The 24,082-nt window shown below is 42.3% G+C and overlaps 1 protein-coding gene across 2 annotated transcripts in view; it reads left to right on the forward strand.

The window, feature by feature from the left end:
- Positions 1-24,082, forward strand: part of LOC128638583 (myosin-10) — a 516,403-nt gene that overhangs the window by 352,015 nt on the left and 140,306 nt on the right. The gene's annotated exons all lie outside the window — the stretch shown is intronic.

Consider the following 24,082-nt stretch of genomic DNA (forward strand, 5'->3'; position numbering starts at 1 on the left):
ACCTTTCATTACTGCTTTTTCAAATCAAGATAACATGAGAACAAAGAAAAATTGATAATAGGAGTAAATTAGAAAGTTGTTCAAAATTGCATGCTCTATCTGAATCATGAAAGAAAAAAAAAATTGGGGTTAGTATCCCTTTAACAGTGAGTGAGTGGACTATTTACCTTTTTATATTGACTGGCAACTGTATCAAAGCAAAAGCTTTTCAACTAAAATGGAATCTACCATCCCTTTTGTTGAAAATGAAAAATATACAATATTTTTATGTGGTTTGCTAGCCATAGAAATACATTTCCGTGCACATATAAGAATTTAATAGAAATCCAGATACTGCAGCACAGTCTAAACTTTTAAAGACCAGTAATAGACTTTGCCTAGCATCCTGTGACAGGGCAGATATTTATGATAGACAAGTTTTGATTTATTACACCAGCTTTCGTCATTCAAGGTGATATTTGTTTGATTACCCCTCATTCTTTCACACCTGTGCCTGACCTGCACATTCCATCGCTGGTCTCAGTAAACCCACCTGCTGATGACCTTAGGAACTTGTCGTATACGTGAGACAGGTGGAAGCCTGCCCAGGCTTGTGCTTCAAGCAGGTGGATTAGCTTGTTGTTCTCTGTTATACATTGGAATTTAAAGAATGCTTTCTAAACAAGATATATATATATATATCTCAAATGACACTTGTGCTGAAATTCCTGTCCTCTTTACTCAGGGCCTCATTAAACTGATGTGTAAATGTAGCTGGGATAGTGGATAAAAAACACAGGTTTAAATAAAAAAAAAATCTGTTGTTACGGTAAACAGTGAATCTCTCTCGGCATTCGGTTTGGCATAAATGTACTTAGACTTTATTAAAGTTAATGTTAAGAATGCTCTCATTATTTACAGAACTTTATTATTACATTAAAAACAGAATTTATGCTTACCTGATAAATTTCTTTCTCTTACGGTGTATCCGGTCCACGGCTTCATCCTTACTTGTGGGATATTCTCAATCCCTACAGGAAGTGGCAAAGAGAGCACACAGCAGAGCTGTCCATATAGCTCCCCTCAGGCTCCGCCCCCCCAGTCATTCGACCGACGGTTAGGAGAAAAAGGAGAACCATAGGGTGCAGTGGTGACTGTAGTTTACAAAAATAAATGTAAACCTGACTAAATTGCCAGGGTGGGCCATGGACCGGATACACCGTAAGAGAAAGAAATTTATCAGGTAAGCATAAATTCTGTTTTCTCTTACATTGGTGTATCCGGTCCACGGCTTCATCCTTACTTGTGGGAACCAATACCAAAGCTTTAGGACACGGATGAAGGGAGGGAACAAGTCAGGTAACCTAAACGGAAGGCACCACTGCTTGCAAAACCTTTCTCCCAAAAATAGCCTCCGAAGAAGCAAAAGTATCGAACTTGTAAAATTTAGCAAATGTATGCAGTGAAGACCAAGTCGCTTCCTTACAGATCTGTTCAACAGAAGCCTCATTCTTGAAAGCCCATGTGGAAGCCACAGCTCTAGTGGAATGAGCTGTAATTCGTTCAGGAGGCTGCCTTCCAGCAGTCTCATAAGCCAACCGGATGATGCTTTTCAGCCAGAAAGACAGAGAGGTAGCAGTCGCTTTTTGACCTCTCCTCTTGCCAGAATAGACAACAAACAAGGACGATGTTTGTCTGAAGTCTTTAGTTGCTTTTAGATAAAACTTTAAAGCACGAACCACATCAAGATTGTGTAACAGACGTTCCTTGTTAGAAACTGGATTAGGACACAGAGAAGGAACAACTATTTCCTGGTTAATATTCTTATTGGAAACCACTTTTGGAAGAAAACCAGGTTTGGTACGCAAAACGACCTTATCTGTATGGAACACCAGATAGGGTGAATTACACTGCAAAGCAGACAATTCAGAAACTCTTCTAGCAGAAGAAATAGCTACCAAAAACAAAACTTTCCAAGATAGTAACTTGATATCTATGGAATGTAGAGGTTCAAACGGAACCCCTTGAAGAACTGAAAGATCTAAATTTAGACTCCATGGAGGAGCCACAGGTCTGTAGACAGGCTTGATTCTGACTAAGGCCTGTACAAACGCCTGAACATCTGGCACGGCTGCCAGACGCTTATGCAACAGAACAGACAGAGCAGATATCTGTCCCTTTAGAGAACTAGCTGCCAACCCTTTCTCCAATCCTTCTTGGAGAAAGGATAGTAACCTTGGAATCCTAATCTTACTCCATGAGTAAACCAACAAAGATATTTCCGCCATATCTTATGGTAAATTTTCCTGGTAACAGGCTTTCTAGCCTGGATCAGAGTATCTATAACTGATTCAGAGAACCCACGCTTAGCTAGAATTAAGCGTTCAATCTCCAAGAAGTCAGTTGCAGAGAAACTAGGTTTGGATGCTTGAATGGACCTTGGATTAGAAGGTCCTGTCTCAAAGGAAGCTTCCATGGTGGAGCCGATGACATATCCACCAGGTCTGCATACCAAGTCCTGCGTGGCCACGCAGGAGCTATCAGAATTACCGAAAGCCTTCTCCTGCTTGATTCTGGCTACTAGCCGAGGGAGAAGAGGAAACGGTGGAAAGACATAAGCTGGATTGAACGACCAAGGCGCCACTAAGGCATCTATCAATGTCGCCTTGCGATACCTGGACCCGTAACGTGGAACTTTGGAGTTCTGGCGTGACGCCATCAGATCCAGATCTGGAATGCCCCATAGTTGAGTTAACTGGGCAAAAACCTCCGGGTGGAGTTCCCACTCCCCCAGATGGAAAGTCTGACGACTCAGATAATCCGCCTCCCAGTTGTCCACTCCTGGGATGTGAATTGCAGATAGATGGCAGGAGTGATCCTCTGCCCATTTGATGATCTTGGATACCTCCCTCATCGCCAGGGAACTCTTTGTTCCTCCCTGATGATTGATGTACGCTACAGTCGTGATGTTGTCCGACTGAAATCTGATGAATTTGGCCTCCGCTAGCTGAGGCCAGGCCTGGAGCGCATTGAATATCGCTCTCAATTCCAAAATGTTTATCGGGAGAAGGGATTGTTCCCGAGACCATAGACCCTGAGCTTTCAGGGAGTCCCAGACCGCACCCCAGCCTAAGAGGCTGGCGTCGGTCGTGACAATGATCCACTCCGGTCTGCGGAAACTCATTCCCTGAGACAGGTGATCCTGAGACAACCACCAGAGGAGTGAGTCTCTGGTTTTCTGGTCCATTTGTATCTGGGGAGACAAATCTGCATAATCCCCATTCCACTGTTTGAGCATGCACAGTTGCAGTGGTCTTAGATGAATTCGAGCAAAAGGGACCACGTCCATTGCCGCAACCATTAGCCCTATTATCTCCATGCACTGAGCCACAGAAGGCTGAGGAATGGCATGAAGAACTCGACAAGTGTTCGAAAGTTTTGACTTCCTGACCTCCGTCAGAAAGATTTTCATTTCTACCGAGTCTATTATTGTTCCCAGGAAGGGAACCCTTGTGAACGGGGACAGAGAACTTTTTTCTACGTTCACCTTCCACTTGTGAGACCTTAGAAAGGCCAGAACAATGAGCCTTTGCTCTGTGAAAGGACGACGCTTGTATTAAGATGTCGTCTAGGTAAGGTGCTACTGCAATGCCCCTTGGTCTTAGTACCGCTAGAAGGGACCCTAGCACCTTTGTGAAAATTCTGGGAGCAGTGGCCAATCCGAATGGAAGGGCCACAAACTGGTAATGCTTGTCCAGAAAGGCGAACCTCAGGAACTGATGGTGATCTTTGTGGATAGGAATATGCAGGTACGCATCCTTTAAATCCACGGTAGTCATATATTGACCCTCCTGGATCATTGGTAAGATTGTCCGAATGGTTTCCATTTTGAATGATGGAACTCTCAGGAATTTGTTTAGGATTTTTAAGTCCAGGATTGGCCTGAAAGTTACTTCCTTTTTGGGAACTACAAACAGGTTTGAGTAAAAACCCAGTCCTTGTTCTGCCGTTGGAACTGGGTGTATCACTCCCATTTCTCCAACATAGGTGTGTCCGGTCCACGGCGTCATCCTTACTTGTGGGATATTCTCTTCCCCAACAGGAAATGGCAAAGAGCCCAGCAAAGCTGGTCACATGATCCCTCCTAGGCTCCGCCTACCCCAGTCATTCTCTTTGCCGTTGTACAGGCAACATCTCCACGGAGATGGCTTAGAGTTTTTTTAGTGTTTAACTGTAGTTTTTATTATTCAATCAAGAGTTTGTTATTTTAAAATAGTGCTGGTATGTACTATTTACTCTGAAACAGAAAAGAGATGAAGATTTCTGTTTGTATGAGGAAAATGATTTTAGCAACCGTTACTAAAATCCATGGCTGTTCCACACAGGACTGTTGAGAGGAATTAACTTCAGTTGGGGGAACAGTGAGCAGTCTTTTGCTGCTTGAGGTATGACACATTCTAACAAGACGATGTAATGCTGGAAGCTGTCATTTTCCCTATGGGATCCGGTAAGCCATTTTTATTCAGACAGTAAATAAGGGCTTCACAAGGGCTTATTAAGACTGTAGACATTTTCTGGGCTAAATCGATTCCTATATTACACATATTTAACCTTGAGGAATCATTTAATCTGGGTATTTTTGTTAAATAATATCGGCAGGCACTGTTTTAGACACCTTATTCTCTAGGGGCTTTCCCTAATCATAGGCAGAGCCTCATTTTCGCGCCGGTATTGCGCACTTGTTTTTGAGCAGCATGACATGCAGTCGCATGTGTGAGGAGCTCTGATACATAGAAAAGACTTTCTGAAGGCGTCATATTTTAAAGGTTAAAGCTTCCAAATTTGGTGTGCAATACTTTTAAGGCTTTAAGACACTGTGGTGAAATTTTGGTGAATTTTGAACAATTCCTTCATACTTTTTCGCAATTGCAGTAATAAAGTGTGTTCAGTTTAAAATTTAAAGTGACAGTAACGGTTTTATTTTAAAACGTTTTTTGTACTTTGTTATCAAGTTTATGCCTGTTTAACATGTCTGAACTGCCAGATAGACTGTGTTCTGAATGTGGGGAAGCCAAGGTTCCTTCTCATTTAAATAAATGTGATTTATGTGACACTGAAAATGATGCCCAAGATGATTCCTCAAGTGAGGGGAGTAAGCATGGTACTGCATCATTCCCTCCTTCGTCTACACGAGTCTTGCCCACTCAGGAGGCCCCTAGTACATCTAGCGCGCCAATACTCCTTACTATGCAACAATTAACGGCTGTAATGGATAATTCTATCAAAAACATTTTAGCCAAAATGCCCACTTATCAGCGTAAGCGCGACTGCTCTGTTTTAGATACTGAAGAGCATGAGGACGCTGATGATAATGGTTCTGAAATGCCCCTACACCAGTCTGAGGGGGCCAGGGAGGTTTTGTCTGAGGGAGAAATTTCAGATTCAGGGAAAATTTCTCAACAAGCTGAACCCGATGTGATTACATTTAAATTTAAGTTGGAACATCTCCGCGCTCTGCTTAAGGAGGTATTATCCACTCTGGATGATTGTGAGAATTTGATCATCCCAGAGAAACTATGTAAAATGGACAAGTTCCTAGAGGTCCCGGGGCTCCCAGAAGCTTTTCCTATACCCAAGCGGGTGGCGGACATTGTAAATAAAGAATGGGAAAGGCCCGGTATACCTTTCGTCCCTCCCCCCATATTTAAAAAATTGTTTCCTATGGTCGACCCTAGAAAGGACTTATGGCAGACTGTCCCCAAGGTCGAGGGAGCGGTTTCTACTTTAAACAAACGCACCACTATACCCATAGAAGATAGTTGTGCTTTCAAAGATCCTATGGATAAAAAATTAGAAGGTTTGCTTAAAAAGATGTTTGTTCAGCAAGTTTACCTTCTACAACCAATTTCATGCATTGTCCCTGTCACTACAGCCGCGTGTTTCTGGTTCGATGAGCTAGTAAAGGCGATCGATAGTGATTCTCCTCCTTATGAGGAGATTATGGACAGAATCCGTACTCTCAAATTGGCTAATTCTTTCACCCTAGACGCCACTTTGCAATTGGCTAGGTTAGCGGCGAAGAATTCTGGGTTTGCTATTGTGGCGCGTAGAGCGCTTTGGTTGAAATCTTGGTCAGCGGATGCGTCTTCCAAGAACAAACTCCTTAACATTCCTTTCAAGGGGAAAACGCTGTTTGGCCCTGACTTGAAAGAGATTATCTCTGATATCACTGGGGGTAAGGGCCACGCCCTTCCTCAGGATAGGTCTTTCAAGGCCAAAAATAAACCTAATTTTCGTCCCTTTCGTAGAAACGGACCAGCCCCAAGTGCTACGTCCTCTAAGCAAGAGGGTAATACTTCTCAAGCCAAGCCAGCCTGGAGACCAATGCAAGGCTGGAACAAGGGAAAGCAGGCCAAGAAACCTGCCACTGCTACCAAGACAGCATGAAATGTTGGCCCCCGATCCGGGTCCGGATCTGGTGGGGGGCAGACTCTCTCTCTTCGCTCAGGCTTGGGCAAGAGATGTTCTGGATCCTTGGGCACTAGAAATAGTCTCCCAAGGTTATCTTCTGGAATTCAAGGGGCTTCCCCCAAGGGGGAGGTTCCACAGGTCTCAATTGTCTTCAGACCACATAAAGAGACAGGCATTCTTACATTGTGTAGAAGACCTGTTAAAAATGGGAGTGATTCATCCTGTTCCATTAGGAGAACAAGGGATGGGGTTCTACTCCAATCTGTTCATAGTTCCCAAAAAAGAGGGAACGTTCAGACCAATCTTAGATCTCAAGATCTTAAACAAGTTTCTCAAGGTTCCATCGTTCAAAATGGAAACCATTCGAACAATTCTTCCCTCCATCCAGGATGGTCAATTCATGACCACGGTGGATTTAAAGGATGCGTATCTACATATTCCTATCCACAAGGAACATCATCGGTTCCTAAGGTTCGCATTCCTGGACAAGCATTACCAGTTCGTGGCGCTTCCTTTCGGATTAGCCACTGCTCCAAGGATTTTCACAAAGGTACTAGGGTCCCTTCTAGCGGTGCTAAGACCAAGGGGCATTGCAGTAGTACCTTACTTGGACGACATTCTGATTCAAGCGTCGTCCCTTCCTCAAGCAAAGGCTCACACGGACATAGTCCTGGCCTTTCTCAGATCTCACGGATGGAAAGTGAACGTGGAAAAGAGTTCTCTATCTCCGTCGACAAGGGTTCCCTTCTTGGGAACAATAATAGACTCCTTAGAAATAAGGATTTTTCTGACAGAGGCCAGAAAAACAAAACTTCTAAACTCTTGTCAAACTCTTCATTCCGTTCCTCTTCCTTCCATAGCGCAGTGCATGGAAGTAATAGGTTTGATGGTAGCGGCAATGGACATAGTTCCTTTTGCGCGCATTCATCTAAGACCATTACAACTGTGCATGCTCAGTCAGTGGAATGGGGACTATACAGACTTGTCTCCGAAGATACAAGTAAATCAGAGGACCAGAGACTCACTCCGTTGGTGGCTGTCCCTGGACAACCTGTCACAAGGGATGACCTTCCGCAGACCAGAGTGGGTCATTGTCACGACCGACGCCAGTCTGATGGGCTGGGGCGCGGTCTGGGGATCCCTGAAAGCTCAGGGTCTTTGGTCTCGGGAAGAATCTCTTCTACCGATAAATATTCTGGAACTGAGAGCGATATTCAATGCTCTCAAGGCTTGGCCGCAGCTAGCAAAGGCCAAGTTCATACGGTTTCAATCAGACAACATGACGACTGTTGCGTACATCAACCATCAGGGGGGAACAAGGAGTTCCCTGGCGATGGAAGAAGTGACCAAAATCATTCAATGGGCGGAGACTCACTCCTGCCACCTGTCTGCAATCCACATCCCAGGAGTGGAAAATTGGGAAGCGGATTTTCTGAGTCGTCAGACATTACATCCGGGGGAGTGGGAACTCCATCCGGAAATCTTTGCCCAAATTACTCAACTGTGGGGCATTCCAGACATGGATCTGATGGCCTCTCGGCAGAACTTCAAGGTTCCTTGCTACGGGTCCAGATCCAGGGATCCCAAGGCGACTCTAGTAGATGCACTAGTAGCACCTTGGACCTTCAAACTAGCTTATGTATTCCCGCCGTTTCCTCTCATCCCCAGGCTGATAGCCAGGATCAATCAGGAGAGGGCGTCGGTGATCTTGATAGCTCCTGCGTGGCCACGCAGGACTTGGTATGCAGATCTGGTGAATATGTCATCGGCTCCACCATGGAAGCTACCTTTGAGACGAGACCTTCTTGTTCAAGGTCCGTTCGAACATCCGAATCTGGTCTCACTCCAGCTGACTGCTTGGAGATTGAACGCTTGATCTTATCAAAACGAGGGTTCTCAGATTCTGTTATTGATACTCTTGTTCAGGCCAGAAAGCCTGTAACTAGAAAAATTTACCACAAAATATGGAAAAAATATATCTGTTGGTGTGAATCTAAAGGATTCCCTTGGGACAAGGTAAAGATTCCTAAGATTCTATCCTTTCTTCAAGAAGGATTGGAGAAAGGATTATCTGCAAGTTCCTTGAAGGGACAGATTTCTGCCTTGTCTGTGTTACTTCACAAAAAACTGGCAGCTGTGCCAGATGTTCAAGCCTTTGTTCAGGCTCTGGTTAGAATCAAGCCTGTTTACAAACCTTTGACTCCTCCTTGGAGTCTCAACTTAGTTCTTTCAGTTCTTCAGGGGGTTCCGTTTGAACCCTTACATTCCGTTGATATTAAGTTATTATCTTGGAAAGTTTTGTTTTTGGTTGCAATTTCTTCTGCTAGAGGAGTTTCAGAATTATCTGCTCTGCAGTGTTCTCCTCCTTATCTGGTGTTCCATGCAGATAAGGTGGTTTTACGTACTAAACCTGGTTTTCTTCCAAAAGTTGTTTCTAACAAAAACATTAACCAGGAGATAGTCGTGCCTTTTTTGTGTCCGAAACCAGTTTCGAAGAAGGAACGTTTGTTGCACAATTTGGATGTTGTTCGCGCTCTAAAATTCTATTTAGATGCTACAAAGGATTTTAGACAAACATCTTCCTTGTTTGTTGTTTATTCTGGTAAAAGGAGAGGTCAAAAAGCAACTTCTACCTCTCTCTCTTTTTGGATTAAAAGCATCATCAGATTGGCTTACGAGACTGCCGGACGGCAGCCTCCTGAAAGAATCACAGCTCATTCCACTAGGGCTGTGGCTTCCACATGGGCCTTCAAGAACGAGGCTTCTGTTGATCAGATATGTAGGGCAGCGACTTGGTCTTCACTGCACACTTTTACCAAATTTTACAAGTTTGATACTTTTGCTTCTTCTGAGGCTATTTTTGGGAGAAAGGTTTTGCAAGCCGTGGTGCCTTCCATTTAGGTGACCTGATTTGCTCCCTCCCTTCATCCGTGTCCTAAAGCTTTGGTATTGGTTCCCACAAGTAAGGATGACGCCGTGGACCGGACACACCTATGTTGGAGAAAACAGAATTTATGTTTACCTGATAAATTACTTTCTCCAACGGTGTGTCCGGTCCACGGCCCGCCCTGGTTTTTTAATCAGGTCTGATAATTTATTTTCTTTAACTACAGTCACCACGGTATCATATGGTTTCTCCTATGCAAATATTCCTCCTTAACGTCGGTCGAATGACTGGGGTAGGCGGAGCCTAGGAGGGATCATGTGACCAGCTTTGCTGGGCTCTTTGCCATTTCCTGTTGGGGAAGAGAATATCCCACAAGTAAGGATGACGCCGTGGACCGGACACACCGTTGGAGAAAGTAATTTATCAGGTAAACATAAATTCTGTTTTTTAAAAGGTCTTCTACGCAGCGTAAGAATGCCTGTCTCTTTGTCTGGTCTAAAGACAAGCGAGAAATGTGAAACCTTCCCCTTGGAGGAAGGTCCTTGAATTCCAGAAGGTACCCCTGAGCAACAATTTCTAGCGCCCAGGGATCTGGAACATCTCTTGCCCAAGCCTGAGCAAAGAAAGAAAGTCTGCCCCCTACTAGATCCGGTCCCAGATCGGGGGCTACCCTTTCATGCTGTCTTGGTAGCAGCAGCAGGCTTCTTGGCCTGTTTACCCTTGTTCCAGCCCTGCAAGGGTTTCCATGTTGGTTTGGGCTGGGAAGCGTTACCCTCTTGCTTAGCGGCTATAGAGGTTGAAGCAGATCCTTTCCTGAAATTGCGAAAGGAACGAAAATTAGCCTTGTTTTAAGCTTTGAAGGGTCTATCTTGTGGAAGGGCATGGCCCTTTCCCCCAGTGATATCTGAAATAATCTCTTTCAACTCTGGCCCGAATAGGGTCTTACCCTTGAAAGGAATACTAAGCAATTTTGTTTTGGACGACACGTCCGCCGACCATGATTTTAGGCAAAGCGCTCTGCGCGCCACGATGGCAAAACCAGAATTTTTCACCGCTAATTTAGCTAACTGAAAAGCGGCATCTGTGATGAAAGAATTAGCCAACTTCAGGGCGTGAATTCTGTCCATGACCTCATCATAAGAAGTCTCCTTCTGGAGCGAATTTTCCAGTTCCTCAAACCAAAAAACCGCTGCAGTGGTTACAGGAATAATGCAAGAAATTGGTTGAAGAAGGAAACCTTGTTGAACAAATATTCTTTTAAGTAAACCTTCCAATTTTTTATCCATAGGATCTTTGAAAGTGCAACTGTCTTCTATTGGTATAGTCGTGCGCTTGGCTAGTGTTGAAACTGCCCCCTCTACCTTAGGGACCGTCTGCCACGCGTCCCTTCTGGGATCAACAATGGGGAACATTTTCTTAACTATAGGAGGGGGAACAAAGGGTACACCTGGTCTCTCCCACTCCCTAGTCACAATATCCGCCACCCTCTTAGGGATCGGAAACGCGTCAGTGTGTACCGGGACCTCTAAGAATTTGTCCATTTTACACCATTTTTCTGGGACCACCAAGGGGTCACAATCATCTAGCGTAGCCAGAACCTCCTTAAGCAGGGCGCGGAGGTGTTCTAGCTTAAATTTAAACACTATGGTATCTGGCTCTGCCTGCTGAGAAACCTTTCCTGTGTCAGAAATTTCTCCCTCAGACATGGCCTCCCTCACCGCCAAGTCAGATTGTTGTGAGGGCACTACAGATAAATTATCCGCTGCGTCTGATTGCTCATTCTCTGTATTTAAAACTGAGCTATCACGCTTCCTTGGAAATGCTGGCAGTTTGGATAAAAATGCTGCGAGAGAATTATCCATTACTGCTGCTAACTGTTGCAAAGTAATAGGGATCGATGCGCTAGAGGTACTGGGCATTGCTTGCGCGGGCATAGCTGGTGTCGACACAGGAGGAGAGGAGAGAGTACTATCCTCACTACCTCCAGCTAAAGAATCATCTTGGGCTACATTTTTAAGTGTCACTGCATGGTCCTTAAACTGCTTGGACGCTATAGCACACTTCAAACACAAATGCAATGGGGGTACCGCCATGGTCTTTAAACATACAGAACAAGGGCTATCTGAAGGCTCAGACATGTTTGACAGACTTAGACAGCACTACAATGCAAGAAAAAATACTTTTTGAAAAAACGTTACTGTGTCTTTAAATAATAAAAAGTACACACTTTATTACCAAAACATCAAATAAACATCCGATCTTAATTAAATTTCCACCACATTATCCTAATGCTTTGAAAAGATTGCACACAAATTTTCAGCTCAATTAACCCCTTAATGCCCAAACCGGAGCTAAAAACGGCAGTTAACCGGTTATAAACACTACAGCACGATGCCACAGTCTCTACTGTAGCTTTTACCTTCCTTAGGGATTATTTGAAGAAGAAATAAGCCTCTCTGAAGTCCTCTCTGAGGTCTCTGGACTCCACACGTGAAGCTGCATGAACTGTCTATCAAAAACAACTGCGCAACTGAGGCGCGAAAATGAGGCCCCCTCCCTCTTCATTCCAGAGTGATGGGGCCTTTAAGATAGGTTAGGTGTCTAATAAAGTGCCAGGCGAAATAAAAAAACCCATAAGTGTTTTACAAGTCTAAAAACACCAGATTCATTTTGAAATCATGCTAATAAAGCAATCGATTAAGCCCAAAATCAGTGTCCACCAGAAATTAAGCCCTTAATTTAAGCCATCCTTCTATACAGAGTCTGAGAAAATGGCTTACCTTCCCCCAAGGGGACTTCTGTCAGACTTCTAGCATTACTGGGTCTTGTTAGAAAAATGACTAATCATACCTGAAGCAGTTAAGCCTGCAAACTGTTCCCCCGAATTGAAGTTCTCCGGTATTCAACAGTCCTGTGTGGGAACAGCAATGGATTTTAGTTACTGGTGCTAAAATCATATTCCTCTCAGCAGAAATCTTCATCACTTTCTGCCTAGAGTAAATAGTACAAACCGGCACTATTTTAAAATAACAATCTTTTGATAGAAGAAATAAAAACTACAAATCTAACACCACAAACTCTTTAGCCTCCCGTGGAGATGCTACTTATTAGAGCGGCAAAGAGAATGACTGGGGGGGGGCGGAGCCTGAGGGGAGCTATATGGACAGCTCTGCTGTGTGCTCTCTTTGCCACTTCCTGTAGGGATTGAGAATATCCCACAAGTAAGGATGAAGCCATGGACCAGATACACCAATGTAAGTGAAAGGGACATAATAGTCACAATTGGCATTTTTGTATGGTCAAAAAATGGTTTGATAGTTATTATGGTTTCAAAGGCTTACAGATAAACTTCCACGTGTCAGCAGCACATATGCTCAGAGAGCTGGCGGTAACTGTCACATTACAAGCCACCACAATCAATGTGAGTAGATTTAATGCAGGTGCACTAGGTATCTATGGCATATGTGACCCTAAAATGAAACTTTTGTGTGCAATATTTTTTTTTTATTAGTCAGTGTTATTATGAGTGTAACTGTACTTTGTAATGTGTTTTGATGTGTTTGTTTAGTGCAACTTTTTTGTTTTTCAAAACAGTTAACCAAAGCTCTGAAGTTTCAGTAATCATTCTAGCGTAAATCGTGGTTGCGCTCAAGCGATCGTCTTTACTTTTAACTCGTAATAACAACTATAAGCCCGACGAGTGCAAAACCCTGCGATAAACCCCTTATGGCTTGCATGCAAACGTTTGCGCTCCACTAGTAATCTGGCCCATAATCAGCTATCTATATTTATGTTATTATTAAGTTCTCTTAAAGAATTAGAGGGTTTTATTTTTCAATAGTGTTCCTTTAATAATAAAATATTCCTAAGTGCTTACCACAAATAATGCTCCTGACAAAACTGCAAGTAATCTGACCTTTATACAAAGCTAATTATTCAGTTGTCTGCTGACAAGTTATAGGCCGAACTCCTCCACTCTGCGTGTGTCACTCAGCTGCGCACTCTTCTACTCCCTCTCAGTGCTACTGCATGCGCTTATACAATTCCTTTTGTTCTCTCTGCCTTTTTTGTGTGGTCTCTCATTGTTTAACCGTTTACTCACTGTCTCACTTTCGTTCCCCTTTCCCTGGCATAGATACCTAAAGATAACTGACACAATTCTTTATTCACACAGATATCTTTAAAGGTACATTAAACACTAAATAAATGCTAGGTAGAATGATGCATTCAAAGAAAAGATTAGTCTTGTAGAGGTTTTTATAGTTTCATTAGCTGTTTAAATATTGACAAAATAGGTGTAAACTTTTATTGTCTATTAAACAATGAGAGCTGCCATGTTGTAACTTAGTTTACCTTCTCTGCTGTGGCCAATTAGGGACAGTTATAAATTGGTCACTAGAGTGTGCAGCCAATAACTTTGTAGAATATAATAGTGTTCTGCACTTCCATTTCTAACAGGAATTGAAAAGCTCACAATTTCAGAATGGAATTACAGGAAAAGGGGACAAAAAATGAGTTTATTGCAGAGTTATTTTTATATATACTGTATATACAATTTATCATTTTATATCACTATCTCAAAGTGTTTAATGTCCCTTTAATGCAAATATCTTTAATATATTTGATTAACTACAATTTCAGTTGCTCCTGTATACTTCAGGGAAGCTGCTCGTTAACAGCTTCTTTTAGAGGTTCCTTTGAATACAGTAGTTAGTGAATCTAGAGGGCAGTCTGCACTGCCCGTTCCACACTGTTTCTCTTATAGCACTCTCAGCTGCTTTTACCATTCTAGTGAACTCACTTCCTCTTCCTCACTGTCTATTGGTCTCATTATTTGCTTTCCCAGTTTCTCTGTCACTCCTGACTCTTCTTCATACTGTTATTGGTTTTCCTATTTAGCTCTCTGTATCTCTTTTTTTCACTCTCATGTTCTTTCTTAGTAGATATACACAGTCAGGCCTATATTAAAGGAACATGAAAGTACAATTTGAAATGTCCTATTTGACTAAAGACATATTTTTATTGTTTTCCCATTTGTTGCAAATTCTTAACATTCAAATACATTCAAGTTGAAAACTCAGTTTCACAGTTCAAGGAATATAATAGTCAGTAAGCAAAATCTTGCAATATGTTCAATAGCAGCTCCGTAGATAATAAACATCAGTTTGTGTATTGATAGTAGATGGGTGTTTAGTGTGACTCAAAATATATAGCGTGTATTTAACCACTGCTGCCAAAGCGTTACCTCCTTACCGGATCATCATTGGGATCTGCGATGCACGGGTAATGGCTTTACCTCTCCGAGTGCTCGTCAGTTCGCTTGGCGTCCTGGTGGGTATACTTGCTACTCTCGGCGTCCCTTCAGCCCGCCTCTGTCAACGTATCACCTCCTATTGGCGGCGTTCTTCTGTCACTCACCCTGGGCGAATCGGCTGTATGGATCAGCCCGAAAATCCTCCAATAGCTGCAGTTTTTCGCCACACACCTCCCCACAGTAAAACTCCAGGATAAGACTGGCAAACAGTATAATGTAAGAAAACGAGCAAAAATCCTGGAGGTTAAATTAAAAATCTACTTTATTGAAAACTGATTAAAACAGGAAATGGCACACAAAGCAAGGTAGCAGCCAGGTGTGGCACTAGTGGCTTACGCGTTTCGGCTTGTAGCCGTAGTCATAGCCTGTGACTGCGGCTACAAGCCGAAACGCGTAAGCCACTAGTGCCACACCTGGCTGCTACCTTGCTTTGTGTGCCATTTCCTGTTTTAATCAGTTTTTAATAAAGTAGATTTTTAATTTAACCTCCAGGATTTTTGCTCGTTTTCTTACATTATAAATTCTTAACATTACCAAATTCTTTCCTAATGTTTCTCAGGTGTACGGGTCCTCTAGCATTTGTGTGGCCTACCACCTGCAGCTTCTCACCAGTTCTTTATAACCTGTTCCTAAAATTTAGAAAATGTAAAGGTTTTGTATTATATAAAAGTTATAGAACCTGTTGCTTAAATTTTGGAATCCCACAAGAACATGTTGCTAAAATTTCAGAATCTCACCATTGTTTACCACTCACAAGTGGTAAAGTTGTGAGTGGTAAAGTTTTTCAGAGAACAATTTTTACAGTGAAGAAATATTACAAAAATGCTTTAAGTTAAAGGGACAGTCTAGTTCAAAATAAACTTCATGATTCAGATAGGGCATGTAATTTTAAACAATTTTCCAATTTACTTTTATCACCAATTTTGCTTTGTTCTCTTAGTATTCTTAGTTGAAAGCTAAACCTAGGAGGTTCATATGCTAATTTCAAAGCCCTTGATGGCCGCCTCTTCTCTCAGGGCATTTTGACCACTAGAGGATGTTAGTTCATGTGTGTCATATAGATAACACTATGCTCACGCACATGAAGTTCCAGGGAGCTAGCACTGATTGGCTAAAATGCATGTCTGTCAAAAGAACTGAAATAAGGGGGCAGTTTACAGAGGCTTAGATACAAGGTAATTACAGAGGTAAAACGTGTATAATTATAACTGTGTTCGTTATGCAAAACTAGGGAATAGGTAATAAAGGTATTATTTATCTTTTAAAACAATACAAATTCTGGTGTAGACTGTCCCTTTAAAGGGACACAATTTTAAATATATTCTCTGTTCTTTGTAAATGAAAGGGTTTCAGAATGTATTGCAGTGCTAGTTTGGGTGGCCCAGGTCTAGATAAAGTTTTTAAGCACTTTGGGATAGTGTTTTATTTTTGTTTTTTAATTATTTTTGATTGTATGTTTATTAATTCAATGCAGGAACAGTAAAATATGACTGTGTGTCTGTGCTTAGAGGAATATTCTAATAGCTGCTCTCTCAGTTCCTTGTCTTTATCTCTTTCAGTCTCCTTGTTACATTCTCTCGCTTTTAATTCCTGTTTACTTTTATGTCTAATTTCTGAATCCCCATTTATTCCGGTGCCTTCAAGTTTTTGCTTGCTGCTTACTTAAACTCCAGCTGTCCCCCCCCCCATTCAACTTTTTCTCCACTCTGCTTGCTGCTTACTTAAAGGGATTTGAAACCCAAAATTTGTTTCATGATTCTGATAGAGCATGCAATTTTATACAACTTTCTAATTTACTTCTATTATTAAATTATCTTTGTTTTCTGGGTATCTATTGTTGAAAATCAGAGGCATAAGCCAAGGAGCCTGCTTGTTTCTGGAGCACTATATGGCAGCAGTTTTACAAGAATGTTATTCATTTGCAAGAGCCACTAGATGTCAGCACTATTTCCTGTCATGTAGTGCTCCAGATGCCTACCTAGGTAGCTCTTTAACACAGAATATCATGGGATCAAAACAAATTTGCTAACAAAGTGAATTGGAAACTTTTTAAAAATGTTATTCTCTGAATCACACACACATTTTTTGGGGGGTTTCATATGCCTTAAAATGACAATTAAATACTGTAGAAATGCACAATTAACAAGGGAATAATAAAAACACAATGCAATAATACTTATTCTAAAGTTCAAAAAAGCATTAAATTATTTTTCCCCATTTGCCCGCCCTCTGTATCATGTGTCAGCAATCAGCCAATTGAAGACTAATAGATGTATAACCTGTGAACTTGTGCACATGCTCAGTAGAAGCAGGTGCCTCAGAAAGCGTGTTCCTAAAAATACTGTGAAAAATTTGACAATGAAAGTCATTTGGAAAGTCTCATAATTTTGCATGCTCTATCTGAATTGTAAAAATTAAATTTTTACTTTAGTGTCACTTTAAATGCCAGTTGTCTTCCCCCTCCTCCTACCAGCTATAATTCTCAGGAGATGGTTCTGTATACTAAATAAATAAATCTATACTATAATTGCGTTTGTAATGTCCGTCGGCAGTTGCGCACGCATCCTCAATGGAATATTGGCAGCGCAAGGACTGCATCCAGCTTACGCTGCATCCAGGTGAATTCTGAAAATGGCAGGGTGGTGAAAGAATCCACCGAAGGTGGATTCTTTTACCACCCTGCCATTTTCGGAATCCACCGGGATGCAGGCTGGAATCCACCGGGATGCAGGCCTGGTGGATGCAGCAAAGGCAAACGGAGCATTACAAAAGCAACAACTAATCGCCCACAATAAAGTATTTTTTTTTAAAAAACGCCCACATCAAGTATTAAAAAACAAACAAACAAAAAAACGCCTGCATCAAGTATTTCTTCTGTTAAGTGTGATCAGTCCACGGGTCATCATTACTTCTGGGATATTACTCCTCCCCAACAGGAAGTGCAAGAGGATTCACCCAGCAGAGCTGCATCTAGCTCCTCCCCTCTACGTCACTCCCAGTCATTCTCTTGCACCCAACGACTAGATAGGATGTGTGAGAGGACTATGGTGATTATACTTAGTTTTATATCTTCAATCAAAAGTTTGTTATTTTAAAATAGCACCGGAGTGTGTTATTATCTCTCTGGCAGAGTTTGAAGAAGAATCTACCAGAGTTTTTGTTATGATTTTAGCCGGAGTAGTTAAGATCATATTGCTGTTTCTCGGCCATCTGAGGAGAGGTAAACTTCAGATCAGGGGACAGCGGGCAGATGAATCTGCATAGAGGTATGTAGCAGTTTTTATTTTCTGACAATGGAATTGATGAGAAAATCCTGCCATACCGATATAATGTCATGTATGTATACTTTACACTTCAGTATTCTGGGGAATGGTACTTCACTAGAATTACACTGTAAGAAATACATAAAGCTGTTTAATAACTAGAGATTATGTTTAACGTTTTTGCTGGAATGTAAAATCGTTTTCATTTGCTGAGGTACTGAGTGAATAAATGTTTGGGCACTATTTTTCCACTTGGCAGTTGCTTAATCTGTTTTCTGACAGTTTCTGTTCTCCCTCACTGCTGTGTGTGAGGGGGAGGGGCCGTTTTTTGGCGCTTTTACTATGCATCAAATATTTCAGTCAGCAACTCATTGTATTCCCTGCATGATCCGGTTCATCTCTACAGAGCTCAGGGGTCTTCAAAACTTATTTTGAGGGAGGTAATTTCTCTCAGCAGAGCTGTGAGAATTATAGTTTGACTGAGATAAAAAATGTTTATTCTGTAATTTGTTTCCTGCTTTCAGAATTTGTTATCTTTGCTAATGGGATTAAACCTTTGCTAAAGTTGTGTTGTTTACAAGGATTGAGGCTATAACTGTTTCAATTTATTAATTTTCAACTGTCATAGATCTTCTGTGCTTCTTAAAGGCACAGTACGTTTTAATATTATTCTAATTGAATTGTATTTCCAAGTTGCAAGTTTATTTGCTAGTGTGTTAAACATGTCTGATTCAGAGGATGATACCTGTGTCATTTGTTGCAATGCCAAAGTGGAGCCCAATAGAAATTTATGTACTAACTGTATTGATGCTACTTTAAATAAAAGTCAATCTGTACAAATTGAACAAATTTCACCAAACAACGAGGGGAGAGTTATGCCGACTAACTCGCCTCACGTGTCAGTACCTACATCTCCCGCTCAGAGGGAGGTGCGTGATATTGTAGCGCCGAGTACATCTGGGCGGCCATTACAAATCACATTACAGGATATGGCTACTGCTATGACTGAGGTTTTGGCTAAATTACCAGAACTAAGAGGTAAGCGTGATCACTCTGGGGTGAGAACAGAGTGCGCTGATAATATTAGGGCCATGTCAGACACTGCGTCACAGGTGGCAGAACATGAGGACGGAGAACTTCATTCTGTGGGTGACGGTTCTGATCCAAACAGACTGGATTCAGATATTTCAAATTTTAAATTTAAACTGGAAAACCTCCGTGTATTACTAGGGGAGGTGTTAGCGGCTCTGAATGATTGTAACACAGTTGCAATACCAGAGAAAATGTGTAGGTTGGATAAATATTTTGCGGTACCGACGAGTACTGAGGTTTTTCCTATACCTAAGAGACTTACTGAAATTGTTACTAAGGAGTGGGATAGACCCGGTGTGCCGTTCTCACCCCCTCCGATATTTAGAAAAATGTTTCCAATAGACGCCACCACAAGGGACTTATGGCAAACGGTCCCTAAGGTGGAGGGAGCAGTTTCTACCTTAGCTAAGCGTACCACTATCCCGGTGGAGGATAGCTGTGCTTTTTCAGATCCAATGGATAAAAAGTTAGAGGGTTACCTTAAGAAAATGTTTGTTCAACAAGGTTTTATATTGCAACCCCTTGCATGCATTGCGCCGATCACGGCTGCAGCGGCATTCTGGATTGAGTCTCTGGAAGAGAACATTGGTTCAGCTACTCTGGACGACATTACGGACAGGCTTAGAGTCCTTAAACTAGCTAATTCATTCATTTCGGAGGCCGTAGTACATCTTACTAAACTTACGGCGAAGAATTCAGGATTCGCCATTCAGGCACGCAGGGCGCTGTGGCTAAAATCCTGGTCAGCTGATGTTACTTCTAAGTCTAAATTGCTTAATATACCTTTCAAAGGGCAGACCTTATTCGGGCCCGGGTTGAAAGAGATTATCGCTGACATTACAGGAGGTAAAGGCCATGCCCTGCCTCAGGACAAAGCCAAAGCCAAGACTAGACAGTCTAATTTTCGTTCCTTTCGTAATTTCAAAGCAGGAGCAGCATCAACTTCCTCTGCACCAAAACAGGAAGGAGCTGTTGCTCGCTACAGACAAGGCTGGAAACCTAACCAGTCCTGGAACAAGGGCAAGCAGACTAGGAAACCTGCTGCTGCCCCTAAAACAGCATGAATTGAGGGCCCCCGATCCGGGATCGGATCTAGTGGGGGGCAGACTTTCTCTCTTCGCCCAGGCTTGGGCAAGAGATGTTCAGGATCCCTGGGCGCTAGAGATAATATCTCAGGGATACCTTCTGGACTTCAAACACTCTCCTCCAAGAGAGAGATTTCATCTGTCAAGATTGTCAACAATCCAGACAAAGAAAGAGGCGTTTCTACGCTGCGTACAAGAGCTCTTGTTAATGGGAGTAATCCATCCAGTTCCACGATCAGAACAGGGACAGGGGTTTTACTCAAATCTGTTTGTGGTTCCCAAAAAAGAGGGAACTTTCAGACCAATCCTGGACTTAAAGATCCTAAACAAATTCCTAAGAGTTCCATCGTTCAAGATGGAGACTATTCGGACAATTTTACCTATGATCCAAGAAGGTCAGTACATGACCACTGTAGATTTAAAAGATGCTTACCTTCACATACCGATTCACAAAGATCATTATCGGTACCTAAGGTTTGCCTTCCTAGACAGGCATTACCAGTTTGTGGCTCTTCCATTCGGATTGGCTACAGCTCCAAGAATCTTCACAAAGGTTCTGGGTGCTCTTCTGGCGGTACTAAGACCGCGGGGAATCTCGGTAGCTCCATACCTAGACGACATTCTGATACAAGCTTCAAGCTTTCAAACTGCCAAGTCTCATACAGAGTTAGTGCTGGCATTTCTAAGGTCACATGGATGGAAGGTGAACGAAAAGAAAAGTTCACTCGTTCCACTCACAAGAGTTCCCTTCCTGGGGACTCTTATAGATTCTGTAGAAATGAAGATTTACCTGACAGAGGACAGGCTAACAAGACTTCAAAGTGCTTGCCGCACCCTTCATTCCATTCAACACCCGTCAGTGGCTCAATGCATGGAGGTAATCGGCTTAATGGTAGCGGCAATGGACATAGTACCCTTTGCACGCTTACACCTCAGACCACTGCAACTGTGCATGCTAAGTCAGTGGAATGGGGATTACTCAGACTTATCCCCTTCTCTGAATCTGGATCAAGAGACCAGAAATTCTCTTCTATGGTGGCTTTCTCGGCCACATCTGTCCAGGGGGATGCCATTCAGCAGACCAGACTGGACAATTGTAACAACAGACGCCAGCCTTCTAGGTTGGGGTGCCGTCTGGAATTCTCTGAAGGCTCAGGGACAATGGAGTCAGGAGGAGAGTCTCCTGCCAATAAACATTCTGGAATTGAGAGCAGTTCTCAATGCCCTCCTGGCTTGGCCCCAGTTGACAACTCGGGGGTTCATCAGGTTTCAGTCGGACAACATCACGACTGTAGCTTACATCAACCATCAGGGAGGGACAAGAAGCTCCCTAGCTATGATGGAAGTATCAAAGATAATTCGCTGGGCAGAGTCTCACTCTTGCCACCTGTCAGCAATCCACATCCCGGGAGTGGAGAACTGGGAGGCGGATTTCTTAAGTCGTCAGACTTTTCATCCGGGGGAGTGGGAACTTCATCCGGAGGTCTTTGCCCAAATACTTCGACGTTGGGGCAAACCAGAGATAGATCTCATGGCGTCTCGACAGAACGCCAAGCTTCCTCGTTACGGGTCCAGATCCAGGGATCCAGGAGCAGTCCTGATAGATGCTCTGACAGCACCTTGGGACTTCAGGATGGCTTACGTGTTTCCACCCTTCCCGTTGCTTCCTCGATTGATTGCCAGAATCAAACAAGAGAGAGCATCAGTGATTCTAATAGCACCTGCGTGGCCACGCAGGACTTGGTATGCAGACCTGGTGGACATATCATCCTGTCCACCTTGGTCTCTACCTCTGAAACAGGACCTTCTGATACAGGGTCCCTTCAAACATCAAAATCTAACTTCTCTGAAGCTGACTGCTTGGAAATTGAACGCTTGATTTTATCAAGACGTGGGTTTTCTGAGTCAGTTATTGATACCTTAATACAGGCTAGGAAACCTGTTACCAGAAAGATTTACCATAAGATATGGCGTAAATACCTATATTGGTGTGAATCCAAAGGTTACTCTTGGAGTAAGGTTAGGATTCCTAGGATATTGTCTTTTCTACAAGAAGGTTTAGAAAAGGGTTTATCTGCTAGTTCTTTAAAGGGACAGATCTCAGCTCTGTCCATTCTGTTACACAAACGTCTGTCAGAAGTTCCTGACGTCCAGGCTTTTTGTCAGGCTTTGGCCAGGATTAAGCCTGTGTTTAAAACTGTTGCTCCACCATGGAGTTTAAACCTTGTTCTTAATGTTTTACAGGGCGTTCCGTTTGAACCCCTTCATTCCATTGATATAAAGTTGTTATCTTGGAAAGTTCTATTTTTAATGGCTATTTCCTCGGCTCGAAGAGTCTCTGAATTATCAGCCTTACATTGTGATTCTCCTTATTTGATTTTTCATTCGGATAAGGTAGTCCTGCGTACTAAACCTGGGTTCTTACCTAAGGTAGTTACTAACAGGAATATCAATCAAGAGATTGTTGTTCCTTCTTTATGCCCAAATCCTTCTTCAAAGAAGGAACGTCTACTGCACAACCTGGATGTAGTCCGTGCTCTAAAATTTTACTTACAGGCAACTAAGGAATTTCGACAAACGTCTTCTCTGTTTGTCATTTACTCTGGGCAGAGGAGAGGTCAAAAAGCTTCCGCTACCTCTCTTTCTTTTTGGCTTCGTAGCATAATTCGTTTAGCTTATGAGACTGCTGGACAGCAGCCTCCTGAAAGAATTACAGCTCATTCTACTAGAGCTGTGGCTTCCACTTGGGCCTTCAAGAATGAGGCCTCTGTTGAACAGATTTGCAAGGCTGCAACTTGGTCTTCGCTTCATACTTTTTCCAAATTTTACAAATTTGACACTTTTGCTTCATCGGAGGCTATTTTTGGGAGAAAGGTTCTTCAGGCAGTGGTTCCTTCTGTATAAAGAGCCTGCCTATCCCTCCCGTCATCCGTGTACTTTTGCTTTGGTATTGGTATCCCAGAAGTAATGATGACCCGTGGACTGATCACACTTAACAGAAGAAAACATAATTTATGCTTACCTGATAAATTCCTTTCTTCTGTAGTGTGATCAGTCCACGGCCCGCCCTGTTTTTAAGGCAGGTAAATATTTTTTAATTTATACTCCAGTCACCACTTCACCCTTGGCTTTTCCCTTCTCGTTGGTCCTTGGTCGAATGACTGGGAGTGACGTAGAGGGGAGGAGCTATATGCAGCTCTGCTGGGTGAATCCTCTTGCACTTCCTGTTGGGGAGGAGTAATATCCCAGAAGTAATGATGACCCGTGGACTGATCACACTACAGAAGAAAGGAATTTATCAGGTAAGCATAAATTATGTTTTATATAAAAAATAAAAAAACTGCCCGCACGAAATATAACAAAAAAAAAATCATACAAGAAGTATTAACCCCTAAACCACAAAACCTCTACATCGCAATAAACCTATTTTCCCTATTAACTCTTAAACCGCAAAACCCCCACATCGCAATAAACCTATTTACCCTATTAAGCCCTAAACCAAAAAACTCCCACATCACAATAAACATAATAAAACTTATTAACCCTTTAAACCAACAAAAACCAAAACGCAAATAACTATCTAAATAACTAAGTACCCTAACCTAGCACCCCCTAACCTAACAACCGCTAACCTAACACCCCATTAAATAAACCAAAATTACCTAAACTAATACATTCTAAAGTTACGAAAAATAAAAAAAGGCTAACATTATAGAAAATAAAAAATCAAATTACAAAATTTAACAAAATTAAACCTAATCTCTATGAAAATAAAAAAGACCCCCCAAAATAAAAGAATAAAATACCAGTAGCCCTTAAAAGGGCTTTTTGCAGGGCATTGCCGCAAGATAATCAGCTCTTTTACAAAAAATATACAAAGTCCCACCTAACATTAACCCCCCCCAAAATAAAAGAACCTAACACTAAAAAACCTAAACTTACCCATTGCCCTGAAAAGGGCATTTGTTTGGACATTGCCCTTAAAAGGGCA

Source organism: Bombina bombina, chromosome 8 (assembly GCF_027579735.1).
Source record: "Bombina bombina isolate aBomBom1 chromosome 8, aBomBom1.pri, whole genome shotgun sequence".
NCBI classification, from domain to species: domain Eukaryota; kingdom Metazoa; phylum Chordata; class Amphibia; order Anura; family Bombinatoridae; genus Bombina; species Bombina bombina.